The sequence below is a fragment of the Rhagoletis pomonella genome, unplaced genomic scaffold, assembly GCF_013731165.1.
Source record: "Rhagoletis pomonella isolate Grant_MI unplaced genomic scaffold, Rhpom_1.0 Rhpom_scaffold_00015, whole genome shotgun sequence".
In the NCBI taxonomy this organism is placed as follows: domain Eukaryota; kingdom Metazoa; phylum Arthropoda; class Insecta; order Diptera; family Tephritidae; genus Rhagoletis; species Rhagoletis pomonella.
In genome coordinates, this window is record NW_023458569.1 from 2,278,402 (window position 1) to 2,301,151 (window position 22,750).

General features: G+C 40.7%; 1 protein-coding gene and 1 long non-coding RNA gene across 2 annotated transcripts in view; one reads left to right on the forward strand and one right to left on the reverse strand.

Annotated features, from left to right (window-relative positions):
- Positions 1-22,750, reverse strand: part of LOC118749376 — a gene marked incomplete in the record, with an annotated part of 482,497 nt that overhangs the window by 309,943 nt on the left and 149,804 nt on the right.
- Positions 7-2,222, forward strand: LOC118749377. Its single transcript, XR_004994209.1, has 2 exons — positions 7-115; positions 1,628-2,222. It is a non-coding gene; the product is annotated as an uncharacterized LOC118749377 (long non-coding RNA).

Here is a 22,750-nt window from a genome sequence, read left to right on the forward strand (position 1 = left end):
AGTACAATGCAATCCTACAAGTAACCAGTTCCGTGTCTGAACTCAGTCAATACAGAAGACCCCTAAACAATTTTGTCTACCGAAGGAAAATAAAACTACCAATTTGACCAAAATGGTAAGGCTGATGGCAACACTACTTGTGGAATGTTTAATAGCTCATATCAGTGTTGCCAAATATGAGCTTTTCCTACCAAAACTGGTAGGTTTTTTCCATTTAGTAGGTTGGTAGGCTATATTGGATTTTGGTAGGTGAATGTCTATACGTAGTTAATTTGTTTTTATTGTACTAGCTGTATTTTGGTTTTTTCTAAATGTTATGTTGGCATTAAAAATATATTAAAAACTTAAATACAATTTTGGTAGGTTTTGGTTGAGTTTGGTAGGAAGTTTTGGTAGGAAACAAAATTTGTCCATGGAAACACTGGCTCATATTCAAACTGGTGGTGTATTAAGTACACACACACTAGCTTTGTTTCTTTACTTTTGTAGCAGATAAGTATCAGGAAGACGAACGGGAAAAATTACAAAATTTAGTGGTTGTGCTCACTTGCTTGGTTATCAGGTTATGTGGTTATAATTTTTATTCTGTTTACAAAAATCAAATAAAAAGAAAATTCCCCCTTTCCAACTCCATAGCACCTGCAGTATAAATTTGCACCAAAAAAATTTTATACCATTAGAATTAGAAAAAAAGGGGGAGCAACGTCCACTTCTTCGTTTCTTGCTAGCTTAACGGGCCGTATTCTGCACTTATGCCTGAAATTCACGACTATTTTCAATAAAATCACACTTTTCCACAGTTTCCAGATTTTCTTTATTAATTATTACAAATCATATTTTCACAATTTAAAGCAATTAAAACACATTTCCTATAGAAAAATGAAGTATTAATATAATTGACTCTTCTGACATTTTCTTTCATCCTTCTCTTCGGCTTTGTTTATTTTTACACGATAAATTTATTCTATTATACTTTACGGCTAATACCATGTTCAGACCGCCATCGAAAACTTGTTTTCGTTGCTAAGACTGGTTTTCGACCTAAAACCTTGTAAAATCTGTCAAACGAAAACCAGTTTTCACTGAAAACTACTTCAAAACTCACGTTCCACCCATTCCAATCGGTGTCTTCACTTGTTTTTTAGATATATTTATCGAAGTGTAAGTCATATTTTATCATCTCTAATATGCTAGTTGGGATTTATTGCCAATTGGCTGGCCAAATTAAAATATAATAATATAATAAGAAAATGAAAGAAAAACATTTTGGTTTTGTTTTTTCTTAGCGAAACTGTAAACAAAGGATGAAAGAATTGTCAACGAAAAGTCTAACAGCCGGTGCGAACAGCTTACAGCACACAATCCCAAAACTCGTTTTCAAAGTATTTTCGTTGTCGGTCCGAACATGGTATAACACTATCTTGTGCAAATTCGCCTTGCTAGTGATAAATATCTGTAAAGAAACAAAGCGGCCGCGTGGTGTATTCAATATTCATTTTTTGGTGAATTCTTTGGACAATTGTCAATTGCCCACAGAAATTATCAGGAATTGCGGAGAGGTAATTTTGTAAACAAACATTCTTATTATATTATCAAGAGATAATTGCTATTTTTTCTTATTTTGCAGATATCCAGCTTATAGGCAGAGTCAGCAGCATACGTGGCGATTTTCGGGAAAAAGTTTTCGTAGCGTTTTTGATGTTTTTTGGTTTTGTTGACATCGTCTTCAACCTCTTCATAGTGATTTTTCAGCGACTTGATGTATTTTCTGCAGCGATTTAAACTATAAATTTTGATTTATTACGAATATATGATATAAATGAAGTGCTTTGTGATTTGAACAAGTTTGTGCGTTGGTTTGGGTTGCAAAGAGGCGTAAATTTGCGTGGAAAGTGGGTGCACTTTTGTGGTCAGAAAAAATCGAACTGTGCTGATGCTACTTGGTTGCAAAACACTTTCATTTTTATTCAGTTTCAGTTATTATATTTGATGATAAATGCCAATATAATCGCACTCAACCTCCACACATTTTTCGTCTTATTTGTTTGTTTTCATTCTTAGGTTTTGTACTTAAAATGACGATATGTATACTAAACCCTACCCTGTTTATTTATGTATTTATCATTAAGAATTTTCCATTAAAATAGATACAGTTCAGTGTCTAACAAAATACATATGTATGTATAAAAACGGAGATAATAAAATGAATGTTTTTAACTTAAGTGTTGTATTTTTTATTTGAATGAAGGAATAAAATGTATACGGGGTTACAAAGTGTGAATTAAAGGAAAGAATACGCCTTTTTTAGCATTAAAAAACTGGTTATTCTGGCTACATTCCGGATCATATGGATGTAAACAAACAAGTTTACATTTTATATCATCTGCGGAATATTCCTTCAGTATCTCCATTTCAATGGCTGTGGAATAAATATTTAAATGGCGAGATGAGAAGGGACTGGTATTAAAATCGGCATATCGCCGAATGCTTAATGACATTTGTCAACGTTGAGTAATTTGTGAACCAAATAAAAAGCGTGGTGCATTTTAGGAGCTGGTGCAGTTTTCGTACTAATCTCAATGAATCAATAGTACCAAAACGTTAAAGGCAGAATTTTGATTTGAGAAGAAGTACTGGCGGGATGACAAATACACCAAAACATTATTTTTTTTTAATCTTAACACATATGTACCAAAATTCATAAATATACACCAAGTTATACACCAGTGTGCTACTTGAGTTAGCATCAATTGAAACCCATCAGCATAAATACATACATATATACATATAATAATTTTAAGAATTACTTCAATATTACCTTCAAAGAATTTTAATTGCATTCGCATCTTATATGTACATATACATAAATACATATGGACCGGAGCGAATACCTCATAAAGGAAACTAAGTAAATAAATTGAAAGAGATGTCTTATGAAATTGTTTTATACATTTTTTTGTTTTTATTCGCCCAATGTTTTTGTGCGTTTAGTTTCTTATTTAAATATTTAATTCTAAAAATCATGGGGCACTTATAAAAAAATAGTTTAATGTTTTCATCTACATTGTATGTATGTATATCAGTGTAAATCTAGGTCCTGACGTGCTTATGTATGCAGAATTTTGTAAGAAACTACTTATTTCTTGCAGCCTCAATAGATGATATCGTCACTTCTGAACTTTCGTGTTCTTCAGGCATTTCAGGCACAGGAACCTCCCAGGGCATGGGAACTGCACCTGGGTATAAACGCATGCGCTTAAAAATATTTGCCTGCAATGGGCAAGTAACAAAATAATTCGCGTTGAAATGCTTTTCACAGATTAAACACCGCAGCTGTTCTCCCAACGAAGTCTTCTAACTTCGCAACTAGGCGCCTTAAAGTATCGCACCACTTTAACGTTTTGGCTCTTATCACACACAGCGCAACGCTCGTGGTTCCTGCTCCTTTTGTATATCGCTAGCTTGGAGTCCACTTTTTATGAAAGCTCATATTTTGATACAGGAGGCTAGAGAAATGAAAAATGCATCATTTTGAAAAAGATAAAGGTCCTTGTTTTATGTTTTCTCGTTTACAATCAATGAAAGGGAAATTTGCCAAGTCCAAAAAATACTCCGAAAATTCGATAAGGCCAAAATAGTACAAACTCTTTTAATAAAGATCGAATCCCTCGGATACGTATGGAGTTTTGCTTTGCTTTAAACTGGCAAAATGTTGTATTCAAATTTTTGCGAAAAACTTGAAGAAAATGGATAAAATAAGTTTTTTCCTCTAATGGACAATTTTTAAATTGGGGCTTAGCAACTTTTCACTCTAAGCTAGCGATATGTATCTATAAATGTAGTAAAATAGTTTTTAAAATTGTTAGTTTCAGTCTTTATTACACGCACAGATATACATATATAACTTTACACACAATTATTTGCGAGAATCAATATATCGCGAGCTAGGCTTGAAGTCGGTTGATTTTACAGTGATCCTTCTGTCCGGTTGTTCATCTTGTCGAAGTCTAGTTTGGGGTGTGTTCAGTGCCGTCCGATCGTTCATCCTGAGTCCTGTACGCATGGTTGCATTTGTCGGCAATGATGTGTCTGTCAGGTCTGTTCTAGTACCAAGTCATTCCAATCCTACATTCGGCCATCCTGCGCGATCATTCGGCCTCGGAGGACGGATTCCATATTTTCATGAATTCGGCGACTGTAATGGGGCGGTTTGGGCCTTCGTGGTCCCCGATCTTCTTGACGGTGTATAGCCCGCATCTCATTCTCTTCACGATCTTGTACGGTTCAAGATATTTAGGTTTCAGTTTCAACCCAGACCCGTATTGCGTTCGCTTGTTGGCTACTAGCTCGTCTATGGCGTACTCGGTCTCAGCCTGCCGGTGTTTGTCGAACGTTTTGCGGTTCTGCAGCTGCATCTCGGCAATGTTTCTCTCTTTCGACATCTAGTTCGTCGATGAGCTCGTTCTCCAGTAGCTCCTGCAACTGTGGGATTCTCTTCATCGGCATATCCACCCCTGTCAATATCTTGAACGGTGAGGCCTTGACTCAGCTTCGCTATCGTCGGTCGCTCAACCTGCCCGTTACCACGAGGCACTGCCGTCGCTATTAGAAGATGATCGATCCATTCACTCTCGCAGTAATCTTTGAAGAGATTGGAGGTGAAGGCAGCGCCTCTGTCCGTTATTATTCGCCTAGAATTCCTAAAAAGTGCTGACTGCTTCCGCAACCGGTCAGCGACAGCCTCTGCGCCGGTGTTCTTTGTCGGGTTAAGCCAGACGAATTTGGAGAAGGCATCTATTACGACTAAGATGTGGTTGTAGGCTTTCCTAGTCAGCTCCATCGGTCCGACATGGTCAATTTGGAGGGTACTCAGTGGTTTGTCCTCCTAATTTAAGGGGTTCAGGAAGCCTTCCTTCTTGCCGGCCTTGGAATTGGCAACGATGCACTCTATGCAGCTCCTGACGATCTTGACGACCTTTACGTACAGCTGTGGTATGAAGTACGTCTTCTCTATAGCATCTTGCGTCTTCTTTGCTGAGAAGTGGCCTTGGTTATGCGCCACTCGGATGATCTCTTCCTCCATAGCCGACGGCACAACTACAAGCTCCTTTATGGAATCTTTGTAGAGGATGTCGTACTTGACATAAAGGTCGTCGAAACTGTCTTTTTCCAACACTTTTCGCACAGCTCAAATCCAGTCATCCTGCTGCTAGGCCTGTTTCAGATGGTGGCGTAGCGAATCCTCCTAGATCAGGCATGACACTCGGATAAGGGCATCGACGTGACGCATCTTCGTGCCGCTGAGGTGCTCGATCTCGTAGTCGAAACATCGCCCATCGGAATACTCGCAGAGGAGTATCTCGCTTCTTCATCGTCATCGTGAAGGCATTGCAGTCGGTGACGATCTTGAACTTGATTCCCATGAGGTACGTACGAATGCAGTTTCTCCTCGGACGGCTTCGTCTTTCGGCTCATATACTGGATTGGGTGAAGCTCTTGATCGTCGAAGTCTTTCTGCAATTTCTGCTGGCATCGGTATGCACCTCGGTCATCGTCTTGGGGTTATACAGCTTCAAGACTGGCGCCCTGGCTAGAGCTGCTTTAAGTTGCTGGAACGCTGCTACTTGTTCGTCCTGGAGCACATACTTCGAGTCTTTCCTGAGTAGATCGGGGATTGGTGTGGCGATGATAGCGTAGTTCTCGATAAATCTATGGAAGTAGGACGTGAATCCAAGGAATCTTTGTAGAGATATATAATGGTAATGATAATAATTATATACCCCAGAAAACCTATTTCTTCCGTAAAAACTGGCACTTGCTCCGCTTAACGTTTAGGTCATTCGCCTCTGCAACCTCCAACACCAGCTCCAGCTTCTGGATGCCCTCGACTTCATCCTTGGCGGGAATAATCGAGTCATCCATGTATACCACAACCGTTCCGCTACGTACCAGGTCGCTCAAAACCACAGACACGAACCTCGAGAAAACTGCCGTTGAATTGGATATGCCGAATGGTACGTACAAAAACTCAAATTGTCCGTTGTGTGTCACGAAGGACGTGTACCTCCTCGAGTCTGCTTGCACCAGAACATGGAAGAATCCATTTAGGAGGTCGAGCGTGAAAAAAAAACGTTGGCTCCCAGCAGCTGTTCGATAACGTCATCGATCATCGGCATTGGGAAATTATCGCGAACGATATTTTCGTTGAGATGCCTATAATCGCAGCAGAGGTGTTTGCTCCCATCTTTCTTGGCTACGAGAACGACCGGTGATGCGTAGTTTGAGTTTCTCGGCTGTATAATGCCCTCTTTCAGCCATGCTGCTACCTGCTCCTCAACTATTTTACAATCCGCATAGGTCAAACGCGTTGGCCGTTTAAATACTGGAAAATTGTCCGTCAACAGAATCTTCATCTTCACCGGTGATACGGAGTTCTTGGCTGGCATGTAGGCTCCTATCAAACTCCGTACCCTGTCTGCTCGCTTCTTACTTAGATGAAGGGGATCCACCTCGTATTCTGCCTCCTGTTCCGTTCCTGCCGCCACATACATGTTTTCAAACGCCGCTTGCAGCTCGATGATGTGACTCAAAGGTCTCTCTTCGCGAAACTTCACACATCCCGCACCCCGCTCGTATACACTTGCCTTGCCTGGAGTCGCATGGTGATCTCACGATCTGACCACACTTCCCCGCGTTCGAACCATGTCCACTGACACCACCTGGCATCTCGTCATGCCCACGCTCAATTCTAGCCGCGTCTGCTTGTCTAGCACTTTCTCGGAGTCTGCTAGCTGCGTCCTTGATAACTTTGCAGACGAAGTCCAAGCCTCGCTGATCGAGTCTCCAAGACCCTCCTTCACCTGCCTACTGGCGACAACCTCACGCGCCATTGCACCTTCGCATGGATCTGCTCCGTCTCGTCCTGCACCAGCTTAATTTCCGGCTACTGCCTTGCGCTCGAGTGCTTCCTTGCGCCCGCTGGGCTCTGTCGCCTTACTCTTAAACACGGCGCCGTCTTCGCTCACGATGAGATCGACTTGCTTCAGGACGTCATTTCTAATGACCATGGAGTAGCTGAGATCTGGCTCCTTCGTCACATGGAATGTGATGTCCACTGCAATACAATCGATGCGCACGGGTAAACTAAAACCGCCGATTGTGGTCAGCGCGCTGTTCCCGTGCCCACCAATATATGTACGCTTCTCTTCTCTTATTTCGACACCGAGGCCTAGCATCACCAACGTGTCGTTACGCATTAACGAAAGGTCTGACCCCGTGTCAATCAATGCCGAGACTGTTCGGTGCCCTCTGTTACCACACTTGAAACAGGTAATACCCTTACGCGAACAGTGCCAAGCCAAATGTGAACTGTCGCCACAGTTGAAGCAAACAACGCCTTTGCGTGGACAGTTCCGCGCTTGATGTGAGCCATCACCACAGTGGAAACAACGCTTGCTAATCGCGCCGCTACCCGCGGGAACTCTGGTGGAAAATGTAGGTTGCATTTGACTCGCGTTTGTAGGCGCAGATTTATTTGCACGTACTTTCTTGAACATCTTGATTTGGTCCTTCAGCTCCTTGATGTTTCTCGCCTGATGTAAGTTGCTCTTGTTCATCTTGCTGTCTGGGACTCCTTCGATGAAGTATTCCATCAGACTGGTATCGTCCAGGTCAATTGGTTTGCCGATCTCCATCATCGCGTACAAATATTCGCGGAGATTTTCTCCCGGACGCTGACGGCAATTGCGGAGGGTGCGGTGTACCTCGACTGCAAAAACTCGACCTCCAAACTCGGAACGCAGTGCTGATTTTAGCGAATCCCAACTGCACATTCCGTTTTGGCTTCTTACGAAAAATTTTGCCGCGCTCGTTAATAGCTGCTTAGCGTAGATTAGTCTTTGTAGGTCACTCCACTGCACCGCCGTCGCGTTGTCCTCGAAGTCCCCCAGCCACTGCTCGAAGGTGGGTTGACCAAAAACCGCTAAACTTCGAAAGCGAGTGTTCTATATCGCGGAGCGTGAACATTGGGCGATTAGCCCGGGTTGCTGGAACGCTTCGACCGCTCGCCGCGTCGTTAAAATCGCCACCGTCGTCATCACTAGCGTTCAGGCCAAAGTGTTCGAGGAGTCTGTCTCGTAACGTCGGTTTACATCCACTAGTGTCAAGCCCCAACCCTTCCAATTTTTCCCTCAGTCCTTCTACAGTCAATGCAAAAATTTCGTCGCGGTCCATGTCTACAGAGTTTCAAAATTACTGGTTACAATGTAAAATTTAAATTGATGTAATATTATAAAAATATGTATAGTATACTGAACGATTTGTGAAATAACAACGTATTTAAATTACATGAAATTGCTTTGCTCAAAAGAAACTTATTGACTTAGCTGAGCTACATACGTATGCTTCTTCTCCCTCGCCGCTGTCCAATTACTCGCTGTACTTCACTTGTTAACGTCCCTCGTTGACGGTGCTATCTGGCTCTGGCACCGTTTCGTTGCCGTGTTAAACGCCGCTATGTGCGCCCCTTCGATGCGTGCGTTTGCTGCACCCATTCCTCGTTGACGATGCTACCTGGCTCTGGCACCGTTTCATTGTCGCTTTAAACGCCGCTATGTACGCCGCTTCGATGCGTGCGTTTGCTGAATCCGTCCCTCGTTGACGATACTACCTGGCTATGGCACCGTTTCACTGTCGCATTAAACGTCACTCGATGCGTTTGTCGCTGGACTGCGCACACATCATTTTTGCGCACACTTTCTGTTGCGCGCAAATTGCCGTTGCGCACAATTACTGCTGCGCGCACTTGGATGCCGCGCGCACTTTGACGCTGCGCACACTTGCTGTTGCGCACTGTTCACTACCGCGCACGCTTGTCGTTGCGCGCACTTCACTGTTTAACGGGCTTAGCGGTACCCTCGATTGCTCCTACAGCTTGATGGCTGTACATGGAGCAATGCGTAATATAGTAACTGTATCTTGGGTAACGGTCCACTGAATGGCGTGATACAGTTTTACTATATACGCGTCGAAAGGGGAGATTTTTATGGCTGAAATCGCTCCACAGTCACACACGGTCGAATTCCGCTCAAACGCGTCGCACACACACGTTGCCTGCAGACGTTTTCTATAACACCGGTTTTTTATTAACGTTCAATTTTAGAACGCCTATGTATGTACTCGTTGGTTTGGCCGAGTTGAAATTTTCCACGCAACCGAACTTAACCGTTTGTTAGCGTTACTTCGCGAGTAGCGGTTTGTGTGGCGTGCTCAAATCGCCATTACTTTTTCCAGCTATATTTTCACAAAATGTTTTCTTGCATAGATTTTTTACGTTTAAGAATTCGATTTACTGGTCGTAGGTATCAACTTGTGATTTTAAATTATTAAGTTTTAATTTTCGGCACTGGCTAGCCTATCGCACACACAAGAAACATACATACATATGTATGCACACGCACAAAAAGTTTCGCAAAACACACAGTTCTTTCACATTCACGGAGTGGATTTTATGCCACTTTACGACACCACTTTGTAGTAAAACAGTTTTTTAAATTGTTAGTTTCAGCCTTTATTACACGCACAGATATACATATATAACTTTACACACAATTATTTGCGAGAATCAATATTTCGCGAACTAGGCTTGAAGTCGGTTGATTTTACAGTGATCCTTCTGTCCGGTTGTTCATCTTGTCGAAGTCCAGTTTGGGGTGTGTTCAGTGTCGTCCGATCGTTTATCCTGAGTCCTGTACGCATGGTTGCATTTGTCGGCAATGATGTGTCTGTTAGGTCTGTTCTAGTACCAATTCATTCCAATCCTACATAAATGGATGTGGTCGAAAAACAAAAAAAAAAACACACAATTCTAAACTATCTCGCAGCACGTAATTGAATTTGAACTGAAAAATAGAAAATTCCAACTTGAAAAGGGTTAATAGTTATTCATCATTTGACCTTATAGTCGGTTTCCTTGTTTAATATGCCTTGCGTGATGCTACATATTGTAGTAAAAGAAAACTAAACGGGCGTACCTTGGGCTATTACCGTTTCGATTCTGGTAATCAATTTTATGGTGTACCTTAAATTTTTTTGAAATGTCAGTTAAGCTGCTCTGGCGCTCAAGGCCTCTTATAATACACTTACATCTTATAAATATTATAAATGTGAAAGTTTGTATGTTTGGATGTTTGGGAAATCATCACGCGGAAACGACTGAACGGATTTGCATGAAATTTTGTACGCAGATAGCTTATGGGCGAGATTGGTTAGCTATTTTTTTAAGAGTTGCCACCTGTTAAAAAAAGTTTCATTTATTTAATATGCGGGACCGACTGAATGGATTTGCATGAAAATTTGCACACAGATAGCTTATGACCTGCAGTGGAGAATAGGCTAATTTTTTGGAAGAGTTGCCAACTGTTCAAAAAGTTTAATTAAATTAATACGCGGAAACGACTAAACGGATTTGCATGAAATTTTGCACACAGTTAGCTTATGACCTAGGTTAGAAAGTAGGCTACTTTTTTTAAGAGTTGCCACCTGTTAGAAATGTTTAATTTAATTAATACGCGGAAATGAGTGAACTGATTTGCATGGAAGTTTTCGCACAGATAGCTTATGAGCTAGGGTGAGAAATGGGCTACTTTTTTAAGAGTTACCACCTGCTAAAAAAGTTTAATTAAATTAATACGCGGAAAAGTCTGCACGGATTTGCATCAAATTTTGCAAGCAGATAGCTTATGACCTAGACTGGAAAATAGGCTAATTTTTTGGAAGAGTTGCCACCTGTTTGAAAACGAAATTTTGCTCAAAGGTAGTTTATGACCTGGATTGAAAAATAGGCTACTTCTTTAACCGGTTTTCCGATCAGGATGAAATTTGTTACAAATTGGAATTTTCATATTACATAAATATCTCTGGAAGTATTTGTGGCAGAGAACTGAAACTTGGTATAGTGATATGTATGTGAAATCAATGTTGGCATTAATCGATTGATGTTTTAATTAGTTTGTTAATTCGATTAAATTCAATCTGATAACAGTTAATCATGATTAATTTTAATCCGACTAAAAAGTTAATCGTAACCGCGATTAAAAAATTAATTTTTAATCATTAACTCTTAATTTGATCAAGTAGGTTTGGTGATTAATTAAGTTATGCTGGAATTTCCCTGTGCACACAAAGCAAGTTAATCCGGTATGGCTAAGTCGGGTTTCCTCATCAATCTAAGCAATTTGGTGTGCATTTTCATTAAGATATATACCAACATGGGCGTAGCCAGGTAGGGGCTGGAGGTGCTCGAGCAATATGTATGCGTGTACCATACTCATGGAGAAAAATGAAGGTTATTGGAAAAGGTGGTGTGGCAACTCCCATGCAAATTGATTTTTCTATGCTGTATATCTCTGGAGGTGTTTATTGCAGAGGACTGGAACTTGGCACCGAGATGGGTATACAAAATTAATTCCATACTTATATAGGAGAATTTGCGTTGTTCGAAAAGGGGACATGGTTCCTACCGTACAAATTTACTGTTTTATACTGCTTATCTCTAGAGGTGTTCATGGTAGAGTACTGGGGCTTGGTACTGGGGTATGTAAAATCAATTCTAAATTAATGGAAGAAGATTATAAGAAGGGTTATAAGAAAAAGGGCGTGCCACTTCCTACACAAATTGACTTTTTCTTGCCATATATCCCTGAAAGTGATTGTGGAAGAATACTGGAACTTGGTATGGAGTTGTGTATGCAAAATGTATCAATTGCTCATGGAAAAAATGTGAGTTATTAAAAAAGGAGGCATGTCGCCTCCCATACATACTAAAAACTTCTTAATACATATCTCTCGAAGGATAGAAAATCTCTCGAAGTATTTTAAATTTGTTATGGACATTTATTTTATAAGTGCCGTACTGACAGAATAAATTTCATTAAATGGAAAATGGAGAGCCGGGTTCGGCCTTATAATCTAAAGCTCTCTTGAGGCATTTGCTACAGTAATGAGAAGTGGTATTTTATCAAGGCCAGGTTACTAAATTTGAGTTGGAAATATTAGAACCCGCCGTGGCACCTCCAAGAAGGTTACACGTTCACGCGTCGTATACCTGGAACCATTTTGAGGTAAACTTAGAGGGATTGATATATTTCGTATGCCTAGCGCGCTGACGAGATTTTATAATTTCATAGTTTTAAACGGCCTAAATACCTTAACTCGCCTAAAAAATAACGAGCTATAACGAAATGGGCACAGAAATAAAATCTAACATCATTAAATTATTTTTCCTATTTGTATAAAAGCGCGGGGTAAAACCCGCGGGTATAAGCTAGTACGTATATAAATACGTTTTTATTCAATCTCCGTACACGTACAAATAAACAAGAATGTAACAAAAATATGTGTGCACGCGTTTAAAAATACATTTTTCATAAAAACGCGCTTTAAGCTCTTGTCGTTGAACGGTATCTTAGCCTCAGAACAAAAAAAAAATATTTTGAAAAGGGATTAAAGTGTGTATACCGAAGAGCTAAAGAGCCCAAATACACCGTATATACTGCTCTTCGAACCTCCTAATTTCATTTCTTCTATATATGGATCAAGCATCAACCAATAAGTATTGTACGTGGGGCTTCTTTCGTGATATCAAATCGCGGCTCGGCAATTTGCATTACATTTCGAACAAATTAGATGTGTTATTACCATATATATAATAAAAAGTATAGATAATTTGTTGAATTTTCAATATAATAAAAAAAGGAGTGCAGTGGGGTAAAGTCGTTGCGCTGGGTATGCAGTTACAGTTGCATGGCTATACTCAGTCCCGACTCTTGCGTCCTCGTTCGCGCAATCAGGGCAACGTGAGAAACCCATGTGCAAAATGCCATGTGGGGCCACTCCGACTTATTCGGTTTAAGGGCTCACTGAATCGAGTCTGCAGCGTCTGTCCACCAGTAGGTGCGGCTGCAAGCGGGTGTCTGCTTGGAGCAAGTGGCTCGCTATATAAACGGTATTTCGTTGCGAAACCACCCCCGTCCCAGCAATGGGTTGTGCACTGGGTTTGGGGTCCGCCACGTAAAAGCCACTCCCAGCGAATAAGCAAGGCAAAGCCTCGGATGAGACCCCCCTTATGATGACGACCACCAGGGCATCCACCCGGCTGGTTGATATCATCGTAAGGACAAAAGCTGACATCACCACCATCCAAGAAATGCGTTGGACGGGGCAAGGCAAGCAATTTCTGGGGCCTTGCGACGTCTGCAACAGCTGCCATGTAAAGGAGCGCAAATTCAGAGTTGGATTTGTGGAGGGAGGGAGACTCCGTCGCCGAGTACTGTCGTTCACCCCGGGGGATGAGCGTCTAGCCACAATCCGCATCAAAGCGAGATTCTTCAACATCTCGCTCATCTGCGCCCATGCCCCGACGGAAGAGAAGGAAAAGCGCATCCAAGGATCTCTTCTATGGGCGCTTTGAGCGCACGTACGAGCGCTGCCCCCGTCATGATATCAAAATCGTGCTAGGCGACTTCAATGCCAGGGTGGGCAAAGAAGGGATCTTTGGAACCACCGTCGGAAAATTCAGCCTCCACGACGAAACGTCCGACAACGGATTGAGGCTGATCGACTTCACCGGGGCCCGCAACATGGTAGTATGCAGTACTAGGTTCAAGCATAAAAAGATCCATCAAGCTACGTGGCTGTCTCCGGATCGAAAAACGAGAAACCAAATCGATCATGTTGTTATAGACGGAAGGCGCGCTTCCAGTGTTTTAGACGTCCGCACAACCGAGATACGCACCCGCCTTAACTTCGAAAAGCTGGAATCACAACAGGCAGCCAATGCTTTCGCTACTCGACTCTCACACCTGCTCTCAGAGAGCACTCTTCAACAAACCGACATATGCGAACAGTGGAACCACATTTCCCGCTCATTAAGTACCACCGCTGAAGAAGTAGTCGGATTTCAGCGAGCCCGAAAGAACAACTGGTACGATGAGGAGTGCCAGGAAGCTGCAGAAAAAAAGGTGCCGCCTACAGGGCCACGCTGCGATCGGGCGCAACGCGCGCTATGTGAGACCGCTATAGGGATCTGAAGGGGGAAGCGAGACGTATTTGCCGCAATAAGAAGAGAGAGGCCGAAATACGTGAGTGCGAAGAGCTTGAAATGCTGGCCGACAGGAAGAATGCCCGAAAATTTTACCAAAGGGTTAGGCGACTTACGGAAGGTTTCAAGACCAGGGCGTACTCCTATAAGAACAATAATGGCGACCTAGTAACCGATGTTCTGAGCGTACTTAAATTGTGGAGGGAACACTTCTCTGCCCTACTAAATGGTAGCAGCACGTAAAGTTGTGGAGAAGAAGAACCCGAGCCCGCAGTCGATGATGACGGAGTCGACGTTCCACCGCCTGACTATGACGAGGTACGTATAGCAATAACGCGACCACAAGAAAGGTGACCATTTGCGCCAACTACCGCGGGATCAGCCTTCTACGCATGGGTTACAAGGTCTTATCGAGATTAATGTGTGAAAGACTGAAGCCCGCCGTCAATGAACTGATTGGGCCTTATCAGCGTGGCTTTAGACCAGGAAAATCCACCATAGACAAGGTATTCACAATACGCCAAATCTTGGAAAAGGCCCGCGAGAAAATGATCGACACTCACCACATATTTGTCGACTTTAAATCCGCTTTCGACAGCACTAAAAAAGGTTGCCTATACGCCGCTATGTCTTAATTTGGCATCCCCGTCAAACTGATACGGCAGTGTAATATGACGTTGAGCAATACCACCAGCTACGTCAGGATTGGGAAAGACCTCTCCGAGCCGGCTCCAAACGGGGCTTCAGACAGGGCGACTCCCTTTCTTGTGACTTCTTTAACCTGGTGTTGGAGAAGATAATAAGTGCTGCAGAACTGAACCGCTCAGGAACAATTTACTACAAAAGCGTGCAAATGCTATCTTATTCCGATGCCACCGATATCATCGTTATCAAAAACTGCGAAGTCTGTTCTGCATTTTCCAAGTTGGATAAGGAAGCAAAGCGAATGGGTCTGGTGGTTAAGCTGATGCCAGATAAAACTTTTTAGCTTTGCGTGACATTTATAACTTTGCCAGCAAAGCGCCAGACGCAAAAGGTATACCATAATGAACGCCAAGAAAACAATTTTGTACTGCTATTTTACTCGTCAAAATTGCTGTGGATTTTATATATTTCGCTTTAAAAAAGTCATCTATGTGATTAAATTTTAGGTTTCTACATGAAAAGTCGAATTTGTACGAAACAAAATAAATATTAAACCGGCTGATTGTCAAAGCGCGCAAAAAGATGGGAGTTGGCCATCTTTTCGTTTCGCGCTGAAGCTTCAACGATCTATGTGGCATGCTTTGTGCATTTTTATACAATTAATCTTATCGGTCAAAGCGAATCTGTCACATAAAGCGCAGCAAAAGTTTTATGTAACATCAACCTTAACGAGGACAAGACGACGTATATCCTGTCATCAAAGAAACAGTCAGCACATTCGCGCCTTGGCACGCACGTCACTGTAGACAGTTACAATTTCGAGAAAGTAGAGAATTTCGTTTACTTGGGAACCAGTATTAACACCGATAATAATGTCAGCATGGAAATCTAACGCAGAAACACTCTTGCCAATAAGTGCTACTTTGGACTGAGTAAATAATTCAGGAGTAAAGTCCTCTCTCGACGTACGAAAACCACGCTCTATAAGTCACTCATCATTCCCGTGCTGGTATATGGCGCAGAAGCATGGACAATGACAACATCCGATGAGGCGGCTCTTGGAGTATTCGAGAGAAACATTTTGCGGAAGATTTACGGGCCTTTACGTGTTGGCGACGGCGAGTACCGCAGACGATGGAACGATGAGCTGTGTGAGCTTTACAACGACGTGGACATAATGCAGCGAATAAAAATACAGCAGCTCCGCTGGCTTGGCCATGTCGTTCGAATGGACACCGACGCTCCAGCTCTAAAAGTATTCAACTCGGAGAGGGAGGCCCTCACTGCGATGTAAAGATCAGGTGGAGAAGGACTTGGCTTTACTTGGCGGTTCCAATTGGCGTCAGTTGGAAGAGAAGGGAGACGACTGGCGTGCTTTGCTGAACTGGGCCAAAATCGCTTAGGCGGTTACAGCGCCAAATAAGGAGAAGAAGAACAACAAAAAATATAGATTAGATTTTCAGGCTTCATCTATTGGACTTTAACCCCCTCAACATAAAAACATGTAAATACTAACGCGATAAATATTGATCCATCAATATTTGGAAATCCATCAATATGGATAACGATCACAATAAATCACAATAAATATTGAACATGTGACAGCGGGCCTACACTGCGATAACTTAAGAGCAGACTGTCCAGCGATATGTGGTTAATTATGTAAGGTACACATTGTCCATCAAGCTTGTTAGTCAAGAATTTATCAGTTTTGACTCACACCTTGTAGCGGTCAAACTATGTATGAGATGAAATCATCATTCAAGCCGCGAAATTCATCAAGCAAAAATGGAGTATAAAAAGATTATGCAGGAATTTACATTGGTCGAACCACCAAATTATTGTTTGATATATATTACCAACACCGGCTAAAGAAAACGCGGATTGCTTAATTATTTTAAGCTCTCTTCTATAAGACGAAAGAATAGTATTTAATTTATTACATATTCAACACTGCATGGTTTTTTGTATTTTTCCATCATATTAAACAATTCTGCATAATATTTTATTTTTCTGTCACGGATCACATACTCTGGGCTAGTTATGTCCCGGAGACAACGTTGCATCTTATAGCAATCTAAAAACTTTTGCAAAAAACCGTTATTCGCGTCCATTTTTAACGTTGCACTGATAACATTGGAGTAGCGCCTGTTGACTAGTTCGGACGTGCTTTTTCTTTTGCTCTGCGCACAAACATAATAAGTTTTAGTTTTCCTTTCGCAAAATGTCTCTCTGTGCTAATTGTATGGCCCAGTGTGGACTTAAAGACAAAATCTTAAATGCGATTTCGGACTTGGATAAGCTGAAAAGCATCTTTGTGTCTTTAATTGAGCCAGCAAGTGATAATTCTATTACACCGCCACCTGCTATCAGTGAGAAAAGAATTATTACGCGTTCAAAATCTAAAATAAGTGACATTGTTGCTGTTCCTATTGCAAAAACACCTAAAGCTACTAATTTCCGTGATTGTGGTGCTGCTGGTACTGTGCCAGCTACTGATGCTGTTGTTGCTGATAATATCGTTTCTGTTGTTCCTGATAATAATACTGGTTTGACTGCTCATACTACTGCTGAAAACATTTCTTCTTTTGCTCCTGTTAATAATACTGGTTTGTCTGCGCCCGCTGCTTCTAAAACCGGTTTTTCTTCGTCTTCGTTTTCTGCTACTGCTTTGCCAGCCGCTTGTAATGCTCCCGGTGCTAGTGAAGGTTTCGCCGCTCCGACGCCTTCGTATGCCGCTGCTGCAGCATTAATACCTGACGCTGCTGGTAACAATACTCCGATACACAATGCACAGTGGTTAACTGTGCCTAAAAAACGCACGCATAATAAACAGAAACCGTTTGTGTTTGGAACTAATGCTAACTCAGAACTTGAAGTTGTGGTTCGCTTAAAATGGCTGTATCTACTGTGAAGACTGAAAGTATCATTGAGTACGTAGCAATGTACGCTGGTATTGATAAAGATAAGATGTCTTGCTTTTTGCTTGTCAAGAAAGGTTCCGATTTGAGTGCTCTCAAGCGCGTAAGTTTTAAGCTTGGTGTTCCGGAATGCTATTACGACAAATTGCTTTCGTCGGGTATTTGGCCAGCTAACGTCGCGATCAGGCCTTTCGATTTTTTTCACAAGGACCCTCAAGTGCTGCAAAAGAAATAAAAAAGCAATCTATCTCAAATAGTCGTAAAATTAAAGTCTACTATCAAAATACGTCTGGACTCAGAACGAAATCTGAATCCGTCCGCATTTTAAGGGAATACGACTGCTTCGCATTAACTGAATCTTGGCTCAATTCAAACTTTTTTGATGCAGAATTCTTTGATCCGGCCCTGTTTGACGTCTTCCCCAAGGACAGAGATTACGCTAAAGCCGGTGTAAGTAGGGGGGGTGGTGTATTAATAGCTACCCGTCGCCATCTTCGGGCTGCTTTCTCTCCGCTCCTCGATGAAAATTCTATCTTGGACCAGATATGTGTAAAGCTACAGGGCGCATGTGGTGTGCTATATATTTGTGTGTCATACATTCCACCGGGCAGCTCTGATTATTTGTATAAGGCCCATGTTGACAACATTCTTGAACTTCAAGCGAAAATAGGTGATAGTCAACTCTGCGTTCTAGGCGATTTTAAATTAAACAATATCTCCTGGAGCTATTTAGATAATAATAATTTTCTTACTCCATTTAACGTTAATAGTATTTTGGAATCATATTTTATTGATAATCTGCTATGCATTGAATTATGTCAAGTCAATGGTTTTTTTAACGAATTAGGCCGAATTTTGGATTTGATTTTTGTTAGCTATAATATTAACTTTAAGCTTTCGAATGCATCTAGTTATATCTCTCCTCCAAATCAGCTCCAAATCACCACCATACCCCATTAGTGTTGGAAATTGAATTTTTTGAATTTTTTGAGTTACCTACTAGCATCCAGAGGGTAGCTTTTAATTACTCTCTATGTGATTTTACTGAGTTGAATAATAAGTTATTGATTTTAGATTGGTCTCAGCTCTTTGAGAAGAAGGATGTAACTAGTTGTTTCAATATTTTTAAGTCCAACGTTTACGATGTTTGTCTAAAAAATATTCCACAATTATACTCTAAAACTTTTAAGCTCCCTTGGTTCTCTAAAGAGCTCAAACGTCTAAGGAATTTGAAGAACAAGCTTTACAAAAAGTTCAAACGCTCAAACGACGCTAATCTGCGCGAACGTTATGTGCTTTATAGAGCTAAATTTAACAAGCTTAATAAATCTTCTTATAGAAATTACATACACAATGTTGAAAGTAACATAAAAAGAAATCCTAAGTTTTTCTGGAGTTACATAAAGTCGAAAAAGAATTGCTCAAATATTCCCGCTTCAGTTCAACTAGATGGTGTTTCAGCTAACTCTATTTTGGATGCTGTCAATCTTTTTGCTGACTTTTTCTCGTCCAATTTTATTTGAGATAACCCGGATAGTGTTGTTCCTGAGGACCTTTCTTTAGACTCAAATAATTCTCTCAACTTCGGTAACTTATTTTTGTCTTATGAGGATATTGTTAATGGCATAACTGATTTAAAGTATTCCACTAATACTGACGCCGATGGCCTCTCAGTTATCTTGTTAAAAAGCTGCCCCTCTCTTATCGAGCCTTTGAGACATATATTTAATATGTCATTGGCTGATGGGATGTTTCTCGACGACTGGAAACTGGCTTTCATTACGCCGATTCTCAAAAGTGGTAATAAAAATGATATAGCGAACTATAGGCCGATTTCCAAGCTCACTTCTGTCTCTAAGCTGTTCGAATGTGTCGTGAAAGACAAAATATACTGTGCTACTAAGCACGTGTTATGTCCTAATCAACATGGATTTATCCCGGGCAGATCAACGGCAACTAACTTAGCGGTGTTTACGGAGGACTGTTTTGCAACCTTTCAAAAGGGATTCCAAATCGATGCCGTCTACACGGATTTCTCTAAGGCCTTCGAAAGGGTATATTCTCACCGTATATTGATAGCGAAACTGGCGAGACTAGGCTTCCACTCTGCTTTCTTGAAGTGGATTATATCGTATCTAAGTAACAGGCGCTGTGTTGTCGTAATTGAAAATGTATCTTCCCGTTCGTTCATTGCTTCCTCAGGTGTTCCCCAGGGTAGTATCTTGGGTCCTTTATTATTTGTGCTCTTTATTAATGATATTTCCTCTCGTTTCTCTAAATGTAACTTCTTGCTGTATGCTGATGACCTGAAGATTTATTAAGAAATTTGTTGCCCGCAAGACTCACTAACTCTCCAAGCTGAGCTCGACAACTTATACAATTGGTGTATGCGTAATTGTCTATTCCTTAATATTAGTAAATGTCATTATACCTCCTATGCTAAGTTATTAAGACTGGTACCTACTTCCTACTGTATCTCAAATGTGCCGCTGAAGTCAATTTGTGAATTTAAGGACTTGGGGGTCTATTTTGATACCAAGCTTAGCTTTATCACTCACATCAATTTTATTATTTCTAAATCGTTCGCGTTGTTGGCATTTGTTCGTCGTAATTGTTCTACGTTTTCCGATCCTTATACTTCCAAACTTTAGTATACGTCTTTTGTTCGTTCTAGGCTGGAATACGCGGTGTTTATTTGGAGACCTTACCATTCTATTTATATCAACAGATTAGAATCTGTTCAAAGGGTTTTTGCTCGGTTTGCTTTTCGCTCGCTAAGATTTACTGAACCTCTCCCGTCTTACCGTTCTCGCTGTCTATTAATCAACCTTATGGCCTTAGATGCCAGGCGTACTCTTTTATCGATGTGTTTCGTATTTGACATCATCTCAAGCTCTATTGATTGTCCATTCCTTCTTATGAGAATTGGTTTTAATGTTCCTCCACGTATTCTTCGTTGCAATGAATTATTTTATGTTGGCTTAGCAAAAACCGTTTATGGCATGAACACCCCTTTAAGGAGGGTGCTATGTCAATTCAATGCTTATTCTTCTTCCTTAGAGTTTGATTTCTCTTCTTCCAAGCTTAATTTTAAGAATATACTTGTAAGGCATTTGTTATGAAAACCATGATATATATACTTTTATTTTTTATTTTTTGCGTTATCCTGTAAATGCGTAAACTTGTAATATAGTCTGTAAACACATTGTTTATTGATTAATAAATGAAATGAAATGAATCATTCGAAAATCTCTTCTTATTTATAGTGCTGTAAGTACATACCGATATTTAACACATGTGTGTACACTGCGAATATTTCGCTTGACTGACAATTTTTTGAACACACTATCAGTCAAAACTTAAATGGCCGTTGACTAACAGTCAACCACAAAAATGTTTGCGGTTGACTGAAGAAAAAACGAAAACGAGCGGTCACACGGTCAAGCAGGGCAAATTTGAGCAAAACTGTCGGCTTTGATTGAAGGTGTACCTCACATTATTTTTGCTGAGAGCTGTGTTGCCTGATCAATGCAATTGTTTCTAGTAGTGGTGTCATCGCACAGTAAAATTTATCAAATTTAATCCAACTTATTTAAGCTTAAATTAGTGGTGACATAACCATAACCATATAAAACAGATGGTCCAACCAACCGTATGGCCAACACTGTACTCGATTAGTGGTGCCACAAACGCAATAGCCATAACCATAGCCATAGAGACCATGACATATATATCTGATATATAGCTGATATCTGAAGTGCGTGTTGCCAGACGTTAAAAAAAAATATTGTTCTCAGCCAAAGTTTTGGCATAAGTGTAGGATATGAACCATTTAGCTATACAAAAACCAAAAGTGTGGCTCGATAGAACTTCTCACGCTGATTTCAACTGTACAAAAATTATTTGGCGCAAAAATATTAAAAAAGATATAAAAGGTTAAATCAAAATGTTTTGATTTTTTGTAATATTAATGTCTTATGAACTACATAACCGATTCAAAAACTAACGATGCCAAAATAAAGACAATTAATTTATCTTTCTGTTGATGTCCATAATTTAAACGCTTTATTTTACTTTTAATCCAAAAATACTAAAGCACGAAAAGACATTACGTATTTTTCTATAAAATAACCTTTTTTAACAAAATTTCATGATTAATGCAAAGAAATTTATATTATTAAGAAGGCACAAGTTATTACCTTTAATTTGTACATGTACATATTTTATTGTAATCTGCTGTTCAGGTTTACGAATTTAGTGTTAATTTAGTGATAGTGAAAAAAGTTCTGCGCAAGTATCCTATGATATTACACATTTTCCGCATCTTGTTCCGCGTCTGGCAACACCGACATTGTTGACTACGAAAAATCAGCTGTTATGGTTATGGTACCTATAATCGATGATGGTTATTGTGGTTACGGTTATGGAAATGGCCATGGCTATGTCGTTAAGGTATGTCACCACTAATTTAACCTTTAGTCTGACTTTATACACGGCAAACTTACCAAAAGTTACCAAAATAAGAAAAAAAAAGTTGCCAAGTTATCAAGCACTCAAAATTTACCTATTTTGGCCACAAGTGACTAAATGTGGCAACCGTGGTGATGAGCGTACTCCTCACGTGAGTCATGCTTGAAATGCAATACCGACGAACGGCAAACTTCGCCGAATTGGGCGATGCTGTCGTTCACCGTTCGCCCAGATATTTCGCCTACTTAAACAGAATTAGAGCGGTAGCGAAAACAGCTGATCCCATTTGGTCGCCTTTATAATTTGGGTGACCATATTTAGAAAAAACTAAACCATATTTAGAAATGAGGAAATGATAACAAATATAAATATAAAACAAAGAAAGATTATTGTAAATAATTTGTTTCAAGCCAGATTTAACGAATCCACAACTATATTTTTCAAACAACAAAAAAAAAAATCGTGTTTAGGTTGTTTTCTTTTAAAACTTTGAAAGCAAAAAACAAATACGGCCACCTTTGGCACGCACAGCTGTCATCGCCCAGCAGGGCGATAGAAATAAATCTATCGCTATGAAACGCCGCCAAGCGAACTTCGCATTTCGCTTTGGCTGTGT